Source organism: Ranitomeya imitator, chromosome 10, assembly GCF_032444005.1.
Source record: "Ranitomeya imitator isolate aRanImi1 chromosome 10, aRanImi1.pri, whole genome shotgun sequence".
Lineage (NCBI taxonomy): Eukaryota > Metazoa > Chordata > Amphibia > Anura > Dendrobatidae > Ranitomeya > Ranitomeya imitator.
Window position 1 is genome coordinate 74,062,510 of NC_091291.1, and position 18,021 is coordinate 74,080,530.

At 44.0% G+C, this 18,021-nt stretch overlaps 1 protein-coding gene across 2 annotated transcripts in view; it reads right to left on the reverse strand.

The window, feature by feature from the left end:
• DRC12 (dynein regulatory complex subunit 12 homolog) overlaps positions 1-17,806 on the reverse strand; it is a 65,605-nt gene extending 47,799 nt beyond the window's left edge. Inside the window, exons 1-3 of one of the 2 annotated variants that reach the window (XM_069741393.1) lie at positions 17,679-17,806; positions 1,007-1,074; positions 673-759 (exon numbers count right to left, since the gene is read on the reverse strand). The gene's annotated coding sequence lies outside the window, so the exon portion shown is untranslated. The remainder of the gene's footprint in view (positions 1-672; positions 760-1,006; positions 1,075-17,678) is intronic. The other variant, XM_069741394.1, reaches the window with a different exon arrangement.
• Between the last annotated feature and the right edge of the window lie 215 nt (positions 17,807-18,021).

Sequence of the window (18,021 nt, forward strand, 5' to 3'; positions counted from 1 at the left end):
GATTTGTTGTTATTTTCAACACCCATGTTCCCATCTATTGGCTCTTGAAATTATTTTCTTCCTCCAGCTGTCCACTTTTTCTTGTTAGGTTGTATAGAGGCACCTTAGTATTTATATGTATGTTTGTATTTTATTAATGTGTTAATAAAAGATTGTGTTTTTTAATATATTTCTGCTGCACTTTTTGGATCACAATTGAATTTTTGTGTTCCTGGTATGTTTTTGATCTATATGAAGTGTTGCCCACTCCCCGTTTAAGGGGTTATGGGTTTGGGCGTCATGCTTACAGAAAATATAGGTAGACTGGAAGAGAGATTGGGGACAGTGCCCGACTGATTTTATTTACAAAACTTAAACACATTATAACATATCCATATATTAGAATTCCAGAAAATCAAAGGCACCAAAGGAATTCTTATGCAGAAAAATGTAAGTTTAATCTATCCTTAATCCCTTCACGACATACTGTATGATGTTTGTGGGGCTCCATCATTATGAAGAGCAGCATGAGGAATTGATAACAGTACAGGTTTGCAAGGGTAATATTGTTTGAAAAGTAAAGGGTGATTTTATATACTTTCGATCATGAGCTCATTACAAATTTTGAAAAAATTCCATCACATACAATCTTTTCACAAATACTGACTCCATAGGCGTTTTCTTGCAACATACTTTGATCCCTTTGCGTGATCTTTGGTGGATGATATTGATGCTTTTAGATTTGTTAGAAATTAATGGACGCTGTGCTACGATTGGCTGCTGTGGGCAGAAAAGATATTGTTAACTCAGCTTTCAAAGAGTGTGGTGGAGTCCATAGCATCCAATCATAGCATATGTTTCATTTTTCTTCAGTATTATAAGAAATGAAAGCTGCCCTGTGATTGGTTGCTATGGGCAGTAAAACAGATATTTTTCTAAACAACTGAAAAAAACAAACAAAAAAGGAGTACAAGCCGAAGATTTCACACAAGGAGTTGGGGAGTTGAAGGATTGAAGTTCCACTTACTTCGTGAAGGGCAGGAAGATTCTTATCCCACTTCCTTCCAGGACTGTCTTTTCTAGTCCTCTTCCTCTCTGAAGAAACAATTTGCATTTTTAATTTCCCAGAGGAGCATTGCGGCTTAAAAGTCTCCTCACCTTAACATGTCAGACTTGACATGCAACTCTCTGCAAGGAGAACCGTTACCCCTTGAATCCTGGACAGACACCTCTCACACAAAAAAAAACAGATCTCAGACTTTGCACTGATAAGAGGCAGTACCATGAAATGCCTGCAAACTGACATTCTGGTTTCGGCTTTTATTTTAAGTCATGTAACAAGGATTGCTAAAGGGTCGATGTTGACTTTTAGGATTGCTACTTTCAATATGTGGCACCAGAGTTCTAGTCCTCTTCCTCTCTGAAGAGACAATTTGCATATTTAATTTCCCAGAGGAACATTGCAAGGCTAAAAAGTCTTCTCACCTTAACATGTCAGGCTTGACATGTCAATCTTCACAAGGAGTAAAGTTACCCCTTGGAGCCTCTCCTCCTTGCACACTTAACAATGAAGTGGAAGTTTAAACCATATACGGAAGTGATTGCCAATCTATCCAGAGACTCACATAATTAAATTAATATATAAAAAAACTTTTACAACCCAATAACAAATAAACAAACAGAGACAAATCTACCAGTTTCAGGTTTCCCCTTCACCAGGACAGACAAATAACTTCCTAGCTGCTTTATATACTTCAGCACATGGCTCCTGAGACGTCCCTCACAGGAAATGACAAATCTTCATTCTGTTTAGATTATACTCTCGTCTTTTAAATCATCTACAGTGGGGAAAAAAGTATTTAGTCAGTCTGATTTGGCAAGATTTATTTTGCAAACTATGGTGGAAAATAAGTATTTGGTCATTAACAAAAGTTCATCTCAATATTTTGTTGTTTATCCTTTTTTGGCAGTGCCAGAGGTCAAACGTTTTCTGTAAGTCTTCACAAGGTCGGCACACACTGTTGGTAGTAAGTTGGCCCATTCCTCCATGCAGATCTCCTCTAGAGCAGTAATGTTTTGGGCCTGTCGCTGGACAACACGGACTTTCAACTCCCTCCAAAGGTTTTCTGTTGTGAATTCCGCTCTTGGACTCCCTCCGGTCAATGTAAGTGGCACTTTTGTGAGTTCTGCTCTTGGGCTTTCTCTTGTGGTTTCAAGTGGTATGGCTGCTCCTTGGATTTAGCTGTCAGCAGCTGCTGCTACTGATTGTCTTTTCTGCTCGGCTATTTATGCCTGGCTCTTTACTTCAGCCAGTGCCACTTGTAAATGGTTTCTGGTTGGATTCACATCTCTTTGGATTTCCCTGTTATCCTGACCAGTGCAGCAAAGCTAAGTTCTTGCTTGCTCTTTTCTGTCCACAGATTGTGGACTTATCCGTTCTGTGTTTTCTATGTTTGTCCAGCTTATCAGTATGAATTAATTCTGTCTTGCTGGAAGCTCTGGGAAGCAGATTTACCCTCCACACCTTTAGTCAGGTGTGGAGATTTTTGTAAACTCTGCGAGGATTTTTGTAGTGTTTTATACTGACCGCACAGTATTCCATCCTGTCCTATCTATCTAGCTAGACTGGCCTCCTGTGCTCATTCTGGTTTCATTCTGTGTATGTCTTTTCCCTCTCCACTCACAGTCATTATTTGTGCGGGGCTAATCTATTCTTTGGGGATTTTCTCTGAGGCAAGATAGTTTTCCTGCTTCTATCTTTAGGGGTAGTTAGCTCTTAGGCTGTGACGAGGTGCCTAGGGAGAGTTAGGAGCATCCCACGGCTACTTCTAGTGTTGTGTTGAGCTTAGGGACTGTGGTCAGTACAGATACCACTTCCTTCAGAGCTCGTTCCATGTTGCTCCTAAACCTCCGCATCATAACAGTACAAGTGGCCAAAAATGAATTAAATGTATCCCAAAAGAAGGAAAAAATTCTGAGCCATTTTTTTTTCTGTGCTCTCTTTTGTCTTTTTTTTTTCCTCTTGACCTTTGGGTGGGGCAGGATTTGTGCTCTGGCATGGATGTTCAGGTTTGTTTTCTCATGTGGATCAACTTGCTGCAAGAGTGCAGAGTATTCAAGATTATGTTGTCCAGACTCCGGCTTTGGAGCCTAAAATTCCTACTCCTGATTTGTTTTTTGGAGACAGATCCAAGTTTTTGAACTTTAAAAATAACTGCAAATTGTTTTTTGCTTTGAAACCCCGTTCTTCTGGTGATCCCATTCAGCAAGTAAAAATCATCATATCCTTGCTGCGTGGTGACCCTCAAGACTGGGCTTTTTCTCTTGAACCAGGGGATCCGGCATTATTGAATGTAGGCGCATTTTTTCAAGCGCTCAGATTATTGTATGGCGAACCTAATTCTGTGGATCATGCAGGAAAAACCCTGTTGGCCTTGTGTCAAGGTCAGGAAGCGGCAGAATTATACTGCCAGAAATTTAGGAAATGGTCTGTGCTTACTAAATGGAATGAGGATGCTCTGGCTGCTATTTTCAGAAAGGGTCTTTCTGAAGCCCTTAAAGATGTAATGGTGGGCTTCCCTACGCCTACTGGTTTGAGCGAATCTATGTCTCTAGCCATTCAGATTGATCGGCGTTTGCGCGAGCGCAAAGCTGTGCACCATATGGCAGTGTCCTCTGAGCAGAGTCCTGAACCTATGCAATGTGATAGGATTTTGAATAAAACAGGACGGCAGGAATTCAGACGTCAGAATAGGCTGTGTTTTTACTGTGGTGATTCTGCTCATGTTATTTCTGATTGCCCTAAACGTACTAGGAGGGTCGCTAGGTCTGTTTTACCATTAGTACTGTACAGTCTAAATTTCTTTTATCTGTGACCCTGATTTGCTCATTGTCGTCCTTTTCTGTCATGGCATTTGTGGATTCAGGCGCTGCCCTGAACCTAATGGACTTAGAATTCGCCAGGCACTGTGGTTTTTCCTTGCAGCCTTTACAGAGCCCTATTCCTTTGAGGGGCATTGATGCTACTCCATTGGCCAAGGATAAACCCCAGTACTGGACACAGATGACCATGTACATGGCTCCTGCACATCAGGAAAATTGCCGTTTTCTGGTGTTGCATAACCTGCATGATGTTGTTGTACTGGGTTTTCCATGGTTACAGGAACATAATCCGGTGCTGGATTGGAAAACTGTCTGTGACTAGTTGGGGTTGTCAAGGGGTACATAGTGACGTTCCTTTGATGTCAATTTCCTCTTCCCCCTCTTCTGAGGTCCCTGAGTTTTTGTCGGATTTCCAGGATGTATTTGATGAGCCCAAGTCCAGTTCCCTTCCTCCTCATAGGGACTGTGATTGTGCTATTAACTTGATTCCAGGTTGTAAGTTCCCTAAAGGCCGACTTTTCAATCTGTCTGTGCCAGAGCATGCCGCCATGCGGAGCTATGTTAAGGAATCTTTGGAGAAAGGGCATATTCGGCCGTCTTCGTCACCATTGGGAGCGGGTTTCTTTTTTGTTGCTAAGAAGGATGGCTCCTTGAGACCCTGTATAGATTATCGTCTTCTTAATAAGATCACGGTCAAATTCCAATACCCCTTGCCTTTGCTTACTGATTTGTTTGCTCAGATTAAGGGGGCTAGGTGGTTTACTAAGATTGACCTCCGAAGGGCATATAATCTTGTTCGTATTAAACAGGGTGACGAATGGAAAACTGCATTTAATACGCCCGAAGGCCATTTTGAATACCTTGTGATGCCATTTGGGCTCTCTAATGCTCCATCTGTGTTCCAGTCCTTCATGCATGATATTTTCCGCAATTATCTTGATAAATTCATGGTCGTATATTTGGATGATATTTTGATTTTTTCCGATGATTGGGAGTCTCATGTGAAGCAGGTCAGGATGGTGTTCCAGATCCTTCGTGATAATGCTTTGTTTGTGAAGGGGTCCAAGTGCCTATTTGGAGTTCAGAAGGTCTCTTTTTTGGGTTTTATTTTTTTCTCCCTTGTCTATAGAAATGGATCCTGTTAAGGTCTAAGCTATTCATGACTGGATTCAACCCACATCTGTGAAGGGCCTTCAAAAATTTTTGGGCTTTGCTAATTTCTATCGCCGTTTCATTGCCAACTTTTCCAATGTGGTTAAGCCCCTTACTGATTTGACGAAGAAAGGCGCTGATGTGACGAATTGGTCCTCTGCGGCTGTTGAGGCCTTTCAGGAACTTAAACGCAGATTTACTTCTGCCCCTGTGTTGCGTCAGCCGGATGTTTCTCTTCCTTTTCAGGTTGAGGTCGACGCTTCTGAGATTGGGGCAGGGGCCGTTTTGTCTTAGAGGGAGTCTGATGGTTCTTTGATGAAAAAGTGTGTTTTTTTTTTCCAGAAAGTTTTCGCCTGCGGAACGCAATTATGATGTCAGCAATCGGGAGTTGTTGGCTATGAAGTGGGCGTTTGAGGACTGGCGACATTGGCTTGAGGGAGCTAAGCACCGGGTTGTGGTCCTGACCGATCATAAGAATCTGATTTACCTCGAGTCGGCCAAGCGGCTGAATCCTAGACAGGCTCGATGGTCCCTGTTTTTCTCCCGTTTTGATTTTGTGGTCTCGTATCTTCTGGGATCTAAGAATGTTAAGGCTGATGCACTCTCTAGGAGTTTTTTGCCTGATTCTCCTGGAGTCCTTGAGCCGGTTGGCATTCTTAAGGAAGGGGTGATTCTTTCTGCCATCTCCCCTGATTTGCGGTGGGTGCTTCAGGAATTTCAGGCTGATAGGCCTGACCGCTGTCCAGTGGGGAAGCTGTTTGTTCCTGATGGATGGACAAGTAGGGTGATTTCTGAGGTTCATTGTTCAGTGTTGGCTGGTCATCCTGGGATTTTTGGTACCAGAGATTTGGTTGCTAGGTCCTTTTGGTGGCCTTCCTTGTCGCGCGATGTCCGTGCTTTTGTGCAGTCCTGTGGGACTTGTGCCCGAGCCAAGCCTTGCTGTTCCCGCGCTAGTGGGTTGCTTTTGCCTTTGCCGGTCCCTGAGAGGCCCTGGACGCATATTTCCATGGATTTTATTTCGGATCTTCCTGTTTGCCAGAAGATGTCTGTTATCTGGGTTGTTTGTGACCGGTTCTCTAAAATGGTCCATCTGGTACCTTTGCCTAAGTTGCCTTCCTCCTCAGATCTGGTTCCATTGTTTTTTCAGCATGTGGTTCGTTTGCATGGCATTCCGGAGAATATTGTGTCTGACAGAGGTTCTCAGTTTGTCTCTAGGTTTTGGCGGGCCTTTTGTGCTAGGATGGGCATTGATTTGTCTTTTTCTTCGGCGGCGTTTCATCCTCAGACTAATGGCCAAACTGAGCGAACTAATCAGACCTTGGAGACCTATTTGAGATGCTTTGTGTCTGCTGATCAGGATGATTGGTTGTCTTTCTTGCCGTTGGCCGAGTTTGCCCTTAATAATCGGGCTAGTTCGGCTACTTTGGTTTCACCTTTCTTTTGTAAATTTGGTTTTCATCCTCGTTTTTCTTCTGGGCAGGTTGAGCCTTCTGATTGTCCTGGTGTTGATTCTGTGGTGGACGGGCTGCAGCAGATTTGGACTCATGTGGTGGACAATTTGACGTTGTCTCAGGAAAGGGCTCAAAGTTTTGCTAACCGCCGTCGGTGTGTTGGTCCCCGGCTTCGTGTGGGGGATTTGGTTTGGTTGTCTTCTCGTCATGTTCCTATGAAGGTTTCTTCCCCTAAGTTTAAGCCTTGGTTTATTGGTCCTTATAGAATTTCTGAAATTATTAATCCGGTGTCTTTTCGGTTGGCTCTTCCAGCCTCTTTTGCCATTCATAATGTTTTCCATAGATCTTTGTTGCGGAGATATGTGGTGCCCGTTGTTCCCTCGGTTGACCCTCCTGCCCCGGTGTTGGTTGAGGGAGAGTTGGAATATGAGGTTGAGAAGATTTTGGATTCTCGTTTTTCGAGGCGGAGGCTTCAGTATCTTGTCAAGTGGAAGGGTTATGGCCAGGAGGATAATTCTTGGGTTGTTGCCTCCGATGTCCATGCCACCGATTTGGTTCGTGCTTTTCATTTGGCTCGTCCTGATCGGCCTGGGGGCTCTGGTGAGGGTTTGGTGACCCCTCCTCAAGGGGGTAGTACTGTTGTGAATTCCGCTTTTGGGCTCCCTCTGGTGGTTGTAAGTGGCACTTTTGTGAGTTCTGCTCTTGGGCTCCCTCTTGTGGTTTCAAGTGGTATGGCTGCTCCTTGGAGTTAGCTGTCATCAGCTGCCTCCACTTATCGTCTCTTCTGCTCGACTATTTAAGCCTGGCTCTTTCTTCAGCCAGTGCCACTTGTAAATGGTTCCTGGTTGGATTCACATCTCTTTGGATTTCCCTGTTATCCTGACCAGTTCTGCAAAGCTAAGTTTTTGCTTGCGCTTTTCTGTTCACAGATTGTGAACTTATCCGTTCAGTGCTTCCTATGTTTGTCCAGCGTTATCAGTATGAATTAATTCTGTCTTGCTGGAAGCTCTGGGAAGTAGATTTACCCTCCACACCTTTAATCAGGTGTGGAGATTTTTTTGTAAACTCTGCGTGGATTTTTGTAATGTTTTATACTGACTGCACAGTATTCCATCCTGTCCTATCTATCAAGCTAGACTGGCCTCCTGTGCTCATCCTGGTTTCATTCTGTGTATGTCTTTTCCCTCTCCACTCACAGTCATTATTTGTGGGGGGCTAATCTATCCTTTGGGGATTTTCTCTGAGCCAAGATAGTTTTCCTGCTTCTGTCTTTAGGGGTAGTTAGCTCTTAGGCTGTGACGAGATGCCTAGGGAGAGTTAGGAGCATTCCCCGGCTACTTCTAGTGTTGTGTTGAGCTTAGGGACTGCGGTCAGTACAGTTACCACTTCCTTCAGAGCTCGCTCCATCTCAGGCTTAAGGGGGAACTAGGTAAAGGGTGTGGGAGGAGTTAGTTAGTCAGTCAGTTGGGAGAAGTGGATGAGAGCAGACGTGAAGAAAGAAGCTCCAGTGAGAGAAGAGGGGCCAGGGAAGTGAAGAATCCACCCGTGGCTCCAGAATCCACACCGACTGTAGTCGGGTGGAAGGACCAGGCGCAGAGTGGACCGACTCCAGACTAGTGGAGGAACTGCAAGTCTCAGCTAGCAAACTGGAGGCTGTGGTATCTCTATGTGCTACAGCCAAATCCACACACATTTGCTGAAAAGGCAGCCATACAGCATCAAGGGGACCAGGAGAGGGTCGTCCAACAGGAACCGAGGCTGCTGGCTTGGGACACTGTGTGTGAGGCGCAGGGCAGGAGGGCAAAGCCAGTGCAGTGAGACGGCCTGGGAAGGTACACAAGAAAGGGAGTCTCAGAAAAGTGCACCCAAGTGCTGGACCACAAACCCAGAGGACACAGCACCCGGCTGGAGACTATAACCATCTGACTGTGAGTAAAGTGAGAAAACTGCACCCTGTTGTGTCCTCAGAATTATTAGTGCATCACCTACCCTGCATTACACCAGGTCATCATTGACTTTAACACTTTAACTGCCCTGGGGCCTAGCTCTACCCATGGAGAACTGTAACATCTCTGCTGTGTCACCAACCGCCCCAGTGGACCTGAATCGCAGCGTTTTCCTATTGCCGAACACCATGAGTGGCGTCATGAACTAATCCCCTATAAATTTTATTCCCCTTCATTTCATTAATTTCATTGGACGCCCAGGGCCAAGGACCAGGTCACTGCTACCGTGACAACACCTGAAGAACCGTCGGATCCAGCCTGAGTACCCCTCGGCCCTAGCAGGCATTCCAATTTGGCATCACCAACAGGATGGACTGACCTAGTAAACCTGGGTCTCTGTGCCTATCATGGGCCGGGTTACCGAATGGCGTGAAAAGCCGTACCCGCCCTCTGTAAGGACTTCATTGCAAAGAGAACTTATCCGTCAGTGAGAGGGATCTGCCATCTGGTATGGCTGGTGGGAAAAGAAGAAGGATCTGCCCACGAAGAATGGAGAACGGAGGGAGCGTGTGTGAATGCACGGGAAAGTGTGCTGCGGGAGAGGCGACAACTTACCCGGTGAGCACCATGGCGAGTGGTGGATGGAGGGCTCCGGAGCATGGGGTGGAAGCAGTGGACTCCCCCAGCCGACAGCAGGGCTTGGACCAGCTGCCCGTGGTGGACCCAGAGTTCCTCGGAGTCGAGGTGCACGAGTTGAGTTGCCAGCTTCTAGAGATGCAGCTTACTGCGGTTGCAAAGTGGAAGGAGGCCCTGATCAAAAAAGTGTCTGAACGGAGGGTGGCCTCGCGACAAGCAGTGGAGGAGGAGACCGGCAACGGAAAGGAAACAGGTACCAACGTTGCCCCAGTGGCCTAGGAGACCTTAGTTGGGCCCTTAAAACCCCCGCCAGCCCTAAAACCCAGCCATGTGTGTAAAAACTTTGCCTGCCAACATAGGAGATAAACTGGCGGCTCCGCTTCGGCCTGAGCCCATGCCCTGGGAGGTGCACCGGGAAAGAGTGGTTATCTGTTTGGTGCACCAGGGGACAGATTTGATGGGGTTTCCAGGGGAGGCCCAAGCGGGAGAAAACTGGGTAGAAACCCTCAGTTGGGAGGACTCTTGCAGGCATCAAGAACTGCCTTGGAAGAGGAAGTAGAAAGTAACAACTTAGACAAGTTAGGCTAGGTTCACATTGCGTTAGTGGGTATCCGCTAACGGAATCCGTTACATAGCACCACTAACGCAATGTAACGGATCCGTTAGCGCACCCATTGACCGCAATGTATGTAACGCATCCCTTACGCATGCCATTTTTGGCATGTGTTAGCGATGTTCCGTTATTTTGTGACGGACCTCGAACGCTGTCTGCAGCGTTTTTGGGTCCATTCTCGCTAGCACAGAACGGGCATCTGCGCTAGCGCGATCCTTTTTGGGCATTGCGTTAACGCAGTCCATTAGCGTATGCGCTAAATGGACTGCACTAATGCAATGTGAACCTAGACTGAGTGTTTGTGCAGACCTGTATATTACATACAGGCCTACACCTGTTGTGTGGTTGTAGACGTTGCTGAGTGCATCCACTTAATATCATGTGATTTTTTATATGTTTAATACATTTGCATCAGATGTGCGTCTGTGGATAATCTTACAAACAATAATACTTTATATGTATGCACACAGGCTCGCACCTGTTATGTGGATGTAGATGCTACTAGGATCAACCACTTAATATCAGTGATTTTCTGCACAACTGATACATGTACAGTATTATATTGAGAAATAGCATTGTTCACCCCCTGTCATTACTGTTTCACCAGTAATAAGTCTCAGAACGCTAATAGTTGTGTTTTAATTTAATTTAATGAAAGTTTGTTAATTTTTAATTGAATTATGACCCCTTTTTGTGATGAAGTTTTTCAGCTAAATGCAATCAATATGCAAATCTGGCATTATTTAGAGATAGCTTTGGACATGTGCAGAGCGGTCATACTACTGTTCTGTCTTGCTGTGCTGGGCCTTTTGGTGCCACTGACGTTTTGAAGCCTGTGCCATTGTTGCTGTTGGTGTTCCAGCAATTCCTTAAAGAAGAAAGACAATCCTGATCCCTAGCTTTTTCCTAATCCACCCCAATCCCTCTTCTCCTTCACCCCCTCACCACCCCCTTTTACCAATGAGCGCTGATCAGTATTCGATTGCTCGATTTTTGGCAGTTTTTTCTTTTTCACGTGTCCTGCAGCCGCTGAGTGCTGATCAGTGACACAAATCACTGATTGGCACTCGTGCTGGCTGTTTCCCATTACTTTTTTTCCAACTAATCTTTCTCCCATTGAATAAAAGCTCACCGACACAAAAAGAGGACTTAAAAATTTTTTGGAGGTTTTTTAAGTTCTCTTTTTGTGTCGATGAGCTTTTATTCAATGTTTAGCGTTAGGACTGGCAAATTGTAAGGACCCGTGACGCGGGTTGCCAGCTTACGTATTGAGGCCCCAATATAAACTAATACCTTACATATATTGAAATGTGGTTTTCTTTTTGCACTTTATCTTGCAGGGGGCAGTCGGACCAAGATGGCTCTGTAAACTGTAGGCCTCTATTCACACAGCATGCATTTTGTAGCACTGGGCAGCCCGCCTGTATGTGCGTTACTAATAGGCTGCAAACCAGATGCTCTGCATTGCCTGTGTGAACAACGCCATATACAGACTAGTATCTCTTATCTTTTTGTGCACTAATGCCAAACAGCCAACACTGTATTGAAAGTGGATGTTTCATCGGTATTTTTTGCACCTGTGTGTTTGCCATCATTTATCTGGTCCGCTGCGCCCTGCTGGTGCATTCAGTTGGAGGCTTCAGCAGGTAAAACATCTCTGCTTTTTTCTCTGACTTTTTTTAATCTTTCTCCCATTCCACTTTGCGTACCTACAGCTGCCGAGACAGTGACCAGACGCACATCACTGATTGGCACCCGTACTCACTTTTGGCCAGGACTTATTTTCTTCCTATTTTTTTTAGCACTCTTTTTGCACCACATCCTCCGGTTGTTGTTTTTCATGTGTGAGGTTTTTTTGTGTGTTTGAAAAAAAAGAATTGAATAAAAAATAGTTTATATTAGAAACAGTAAAAATATACTGTAGTAATTAGTTTTAGTCAGGTGTGTGTTTGAGTGTTTGGGCTCCTTTCCACTTGTGAGATAAACGTACGTGTCTCGCATGTGAAAACCAAGCTTTGGCGCCGGCACTTAGGAGTGGAGCGTGCGGCTGCATGTATTGCTATGCAGTCGCACTCTCCGCTCTGGAGTGCCGGTGCCACAACTTGGTTTTCACATGCGAGACACGGACGTTTATCTCACAAGTGGAAAGGAGCCCAAACACTCAAACACACACCTGACTAAAATTTGATACACACAGAAACACTGCTTACGTTAAAAGATGTCCTGCTCATCCCAATCATGTTGTATATTAGTTTACACCCAGGAGATCTGCTAATGCAGCTGTGCTGGTGGCTGTAAAATCCCGGGGAATGAATGGAATGCAGGGGAATGACCTGTAGATACCTCGAGTTGCCGTGATGCGCCCTCTGCTGGATGTACTCATATGAACTTGAGCCTTGGAACTTTTCTGAATATTTTCCCAGGCTCGAGTTCATATGAGGACATCGAGCAGAAGGCGCATCACCGCAACTCGAGGTAACTACAGGTCATTCCCCTGCATTCCATTCATTGCGTGGGATTTTACAGCCACGAGCACAGCTGCATTAGCAGAGCTCCTGGGTGTAAAATGATTTAACCCCTTCAGATGGATTTACAGCGTGGGACATGACTGAGCATCGAAGAGGTATGGAATATTGTTGTTTGTTTTGTTTAACTTTGTTTCAGGTGACAAGGGTCTTCAGTTGGATTAAGAGTCTAATAAAATATTAAAACACCCTGTGTCTTTATTTCATTAAAATACTTTGTAATAATGTGTGTGTGTTTTATTAACCATTTCGTACTATTGGATTAATAATGGATAGGTGTCATAATTAACGCCTCTCCATTATTAATCTGGCTTAATGTCACCTTACAATAGCAAGGTCACATTAACCCTTCAGTACCCCATATCCCACCACAACAGGGGAGTGGGAAGAGAGAGGCTAAGTGCCAGAATAGGCGCATCTTCCAGATGTGCCTTTTCTGGGGGGGCTCGGGGCAGATGTTTTTAGCCAGGGGGGGGGGGCAATAACCATGGACCCTCTCCCGTGCAATTTTCTCCGCCAGAGTGGGAAAGCCAGTGACTGAGGGCAGATATTAAATCTGCCCTCAGTCACTGGCTTTCCCACTCTGGCAGAGAAAATTGCGCGGGAGCCCACGCCAATTTTTTCCGCGATTTAACCCTTTAATTTAATAGCTAGAGTGCCCAAATTTTACACAAAGACACTTCTTACATTACTAACGAGGAATATGATATGTAATAAAAGAAGGGATATGAGATGGTTTACTGTATGTAAACCATGTCTCATATCATGTCGTCATGTCGGGTTTTGGAAGGAGATAGCATAAAAGCCAGTAATTCAATTGCCGGCTTTTGCTATCTAGCACTGTATGAAATATTAATATAAATATATATATATATTGACAGTATATATGTTTTAATGAATATTTGAGCCTATGGATCCATTGTATGTCCGGATGCCATACGGATTACATACGGAGGATGACATGCGCAAAATACGCTGACACACCCTGCCTATGGATGACATACGGATCATAATTTGGGGAACATTTCTGCGTATTACGGCTGTAAAAAACGGACCGTATTTTCATACGCTGAGTGTGATGCCGGCCTAACATGCTGCTAATTTCCAAAACACTGCGGTTCTCAAGAGTAGAAAACCCAAGACTATCTATTACATTTCTGAAATCTCATAGCTTTTGCTGGGACTGTAAAAATGTAAAAAGCAGTTTCTTTGTATATGGAGAAGAAAGTGGTTGCCAAATTCGGAAATCCAAAGTAGACAGTAACCAGGTGGCACAATCAATTTAATTTGAATTAAAAATGCTGCACAAACTCAAAGTAGGAACATAGTCTTAAGGCCCCTTTCACACACCAGTTTTTTGCCATCAGTCACAATCCGTTGGCTAGACGGATCCGTCGCAGAATGTGAAAAACCGATGCAACGGGTTTGTCTTTTTCGACGGATCCGACTAGGGGGGCTGGCTAATTGGATCCGAAAAAGCGGAGCATGCTCAGTTAAAAAAAAACGGAATCCATCTCCGTATTCCGTCATTTGATGGATCTGGCGCCCATAGTCTTCCATTCTAGCAAACGACTGGACGGGACGGATCCGTCGCTGTCCGTTTTTTCGATGGAGACAAAAAACTTTACTTTGTCCATTGTCTCAGGCCACCAGACAAATAATTTTCAACAGATCCGGCGAACGACGGATGAAACGTGAGGCCATGCGTCGCTAAAACAAGTCTATGAGGAAAAAATGGATCCGGCAGCATCAGTTGCCAGATCTGTTTTTTTCTAAATTTGACGGATTGCGACTGATAGCAAGAAACTGATGTGTGAAAGGGGCCTAATCTGTGATGTCTCTGGCGTACTACCGCTACATTGATGACATTTTAATCATCTGGACAGAGTCTGAGCCACAGATAAAGATGTTCCATGAACAGTTCAATCAATTTCATCCTACCATCAACTTGACACTCAACTACTCCTGCACTGAAATAAACTTTTTGGACACCATCATTAGGCTGCAGAACAATATAATAGAGACATCCCTGTATCAGAAGCCAATCGACCGTCCAACATACCTTAAATGGGACAGTTTCCATCCAAAACACATAAAAAACTCTATTGTCTACAGCCAAGCCATCAGATATAATCGTATATGTTCCAACCCAATGGATAGGGATGAACACCTTGGTCGCCTCAGAAAGACCTTTTTGAACCAGGGCTACCATCCAAGAACAATTGAAAAGCAGATCACGGTATTCACGGTGGAAAATGAAATGCTCGGTGAAATCCCAAGAAACAATGAAAACCCTATATTAAGGGTCACCAATCTAACCCAAGAAGAGGTGCGAAACCGGCTAAATAAGATTAAAATAGATAAATCTCCGGGTCCGGATGGCATACACCCACGAGTACTAAGAGAACTAAGTAATGTAATAGATAAACCATTATTTCTTATTTTTAGTGACTCTATAGCGACAGGGTCTGTTCCGCAGGACTGGCGCATAGCAAATGTGGTGCCAATATTCAAAAAGGGCTCTAAAAGTGAACCTGGAAATTATAGGCCAGTAAGTCTAACCTCTATTGTTGGTAAAATATTTGAAGGGTTTCTGAGGGATGTTATTCTGGATTATCTCAATGAGAATAACTGTTTAACTCCATATCAGCATGGGTTTATGAGAAATCGCTCCTGTCAAACCAATCTAATCAGTTTTTATGAAGAGGTAAGCTATAGGCTGGACCACGGTTAGTCATTGGACGTGGTATATCTCGATTTTTCCAAAGCGTTTGATACCGTGCCGCACAAGAGGTTGGTACACAAAATGAGAATGCTTGGTCTGGGGGAAAATGTGTGTAAATGGGTTAGTAACTGGCTTAGTGATAGAAAGCAGAGGGTGGTTATAAATGGTATAGTCTCTAACTGGGTCGCTGTGACCAGTGGGGTACCGCAGGGGTCAGTATTGGGACCTGTTCTCTTCAACATATTCATTAATGATCTGGTAGAAGGTTTACACAGTAAAATATCGATATTTGCAGATGATACAAAACTATGTAAAGCAGTTAATACAAGAGAAGATAGTATTCTGCTACAGATGGATCTGGATAAGTTGGAAACTTGGGCTGAAAGGTGGCAGATGAGGTTTAACAATGATAAATGTAAGGTTATACACATGGGAAGAGGGAATCAATATCACCATTACACACTGAACGGGAAACCACTGGGTAAATCTGACAGGGAGAAGGACTTGGGGATCCTAGTTAATGATAAACTTACCTGGAGCAGCCAGTGCCAGGCAGCAGCTGCCAAGGCAAACAGGATCATGGGGTGCATTAAAAGAGGTCTGGATACACATGATGAGAGCATTATACTGCCTCTGTACAAATCCCTAGTTAGACCGCACATGGAGTACTGTGTCCAGTTTTGGGCACCGGTGCTCAGGAAGGATATAATGGAACTAGAGAGAGTACAAAGGAGGGCAACAAAATTAATAAAGGGGATGGGAGAACTACAATACCCAGATAGATTAGCGAAATTAGGATTATTTAGTCTAGAAAAAAGACGACTGAGGGGCGATCTAATAACCATGTATAAGTATATAAGGGGACAATACAAATATCTCGCTGAGGATCTGTTTATACCAAGGAAGGTGACGGGCACAAGGGGGCATTCTTTGCGTCTGGAGGAGAGAAGGTTTTTCCACCAACATAGAAGAGGATTCTTTACTGTTAGGGCAGTGAGATCCTGGAATTGCTTGCCTGAGGAGGTGGTGATGGCGAACTCAGTCGAGGGGTTCAAGAGAGGCCTGGATGTCTTCCTGGAGCAGAACAATATTGTATCATACAATTATTAGGTTCTGTAGAAGGACGTAGATCTGGGTATTTATTATAATGGAATATAGGCTGAACTGGATGGACAAATGTCTTTTTTCGGCCTTACTAACTATGTTACTATGTTACTATGTTACAAGAGTAACCAGAATATCAAGGAATCACCTGCTACATTACAAAGCTAAAGAAGAAAATAACCGGGTGTCTCTAGTAGTTACCTGCAATCCAAATCTGGAGGTGCTAAGGGGAGCTGCACGGAAATTACAACCTTTACTGCAAAAAGATGCCCGCTTACAATCCATTTTTACAGACCCCCCACTACTGTGTTTTAGGCAGCCCCCAAATCTAAGAAGCATCATTGTCAAGAGCTCCCTGTCCTCTCCAACAGCTGCAGGTACCTTTCCTTGCAACCAGAAAAAATGTAAAACCTGTCCATTTATAATGACCACGGACAAGATAAAGATCCTCAATTCACATCAGGACTACAAGATACCAGGTACATTCAGCTGCGTCACTTCTAATGTTGTGTACCTAATAATTTGTACTAAATGTCCAACTGGGGGTCTGTATGTGGGGGAGACAGGGCAGAAACTGAGAACAAGAATGAATTCTCACCGCCACACAATAAGAGAAATAAGAATGGATTTACCTGTGGCAATAAATTTTTGTCTCCCAAATCATAACATTATGGATATGAAATTACTTGTGTTAAAAGGTAGCTTCAAATCTAAGAGAGACAGAAGAATCTGGGAATATAAACTGATGACGACATTTGACATTCTCACTGCAGGAATGAATGTGTCGCATGGATTTATGTCTTTTTACATCAACTAAGGAACTTGCTCCTCAGACTATGAGGGGTCATCACAACAGAACCAGACCCCAATAAAACAATCTTTATCTAAGAACTGGCCCAATATTTATGGACATAACTGTTTATCACTCATGGTACGTAATTCTGCTTCATGTCACTTGTCTTATCCATGGTCTGTCTTATCCATTGTTTTCCCCCTTTTTTTTTTTTTTTCTTTCTGTGCTATGTTGTGCATAAATATGTGATTCTTCAGAATTTGTTTTAGTCTTTGCCTGATGAAGAGACCTGTGTAGTGTCGAAAGCTTGCAATTTGTTACCATCTTTTCAGTTAGCCATTAAAAGGTATCAACCACTGAGGACTTTCAATTCTAAATATTGATGCAACCTATGCATCCACACAGGGGCCCAGGAAGTAAGGGGGCACTTTTACATACAAAGCGGTGGAATTGTGCATTATAACGAGCAATTAGACTGCAAAGGGCCCATATATTGTTCTTGCAGAGAGGTTTTATATGTCTGTTCCTGCTTCTGAAAAGTGGAGTCTATATGGAAACCAGTGTTAGTGGCGGACTTGTTACGACCCGCTCTCTGACCTCTCAGACACTTGTTCTGTGATGTGGATTAATAAATAAATTAAAAAAATCTGCATAACCCCACAGAAACCCTGCACTATTGCACTGGTTTGCTGGAATCTTCTCACCTTTCATCTCTGGTCCATTCAGAGATTATATTTTGCATAAACTAGCTGTGGGATTACACTGCAGGGATATAATCATTATAATCACGCACAAATAAGGATATACACTATATACTGCCCTCGCCACACTGTATACTTCACAAAACAGCCCGTATAAGGCTGCAAAATTACCTCACGTTCCACTGAGGGCAGGGCCTGGTGTTGTGCCCGGTCACCATGTCCTGTTAGCTGTCTCTCCCTTCATAAAGCTGCTGTGAAGACTGTGAGGACGCGGTGTATAAGGGAACACAACCATGGCGACAGAGGACTCTGAAAACATACAAGCTCATTGTTATAAAGGGCATGGGGTGGCGCCCTGTGCAGACATAGGAGGGTGAGGAGAGGTAGCACATATCTCCTGTGCTGTGAGGACAGTGTCCTGGACTAATATCTATAGGCACTCAGCCTGTGAGTTCTCAATCTGATTCCTGTCAGGACATGTGAATGTGTGACACCGTGTATGGGGCTCATGTTA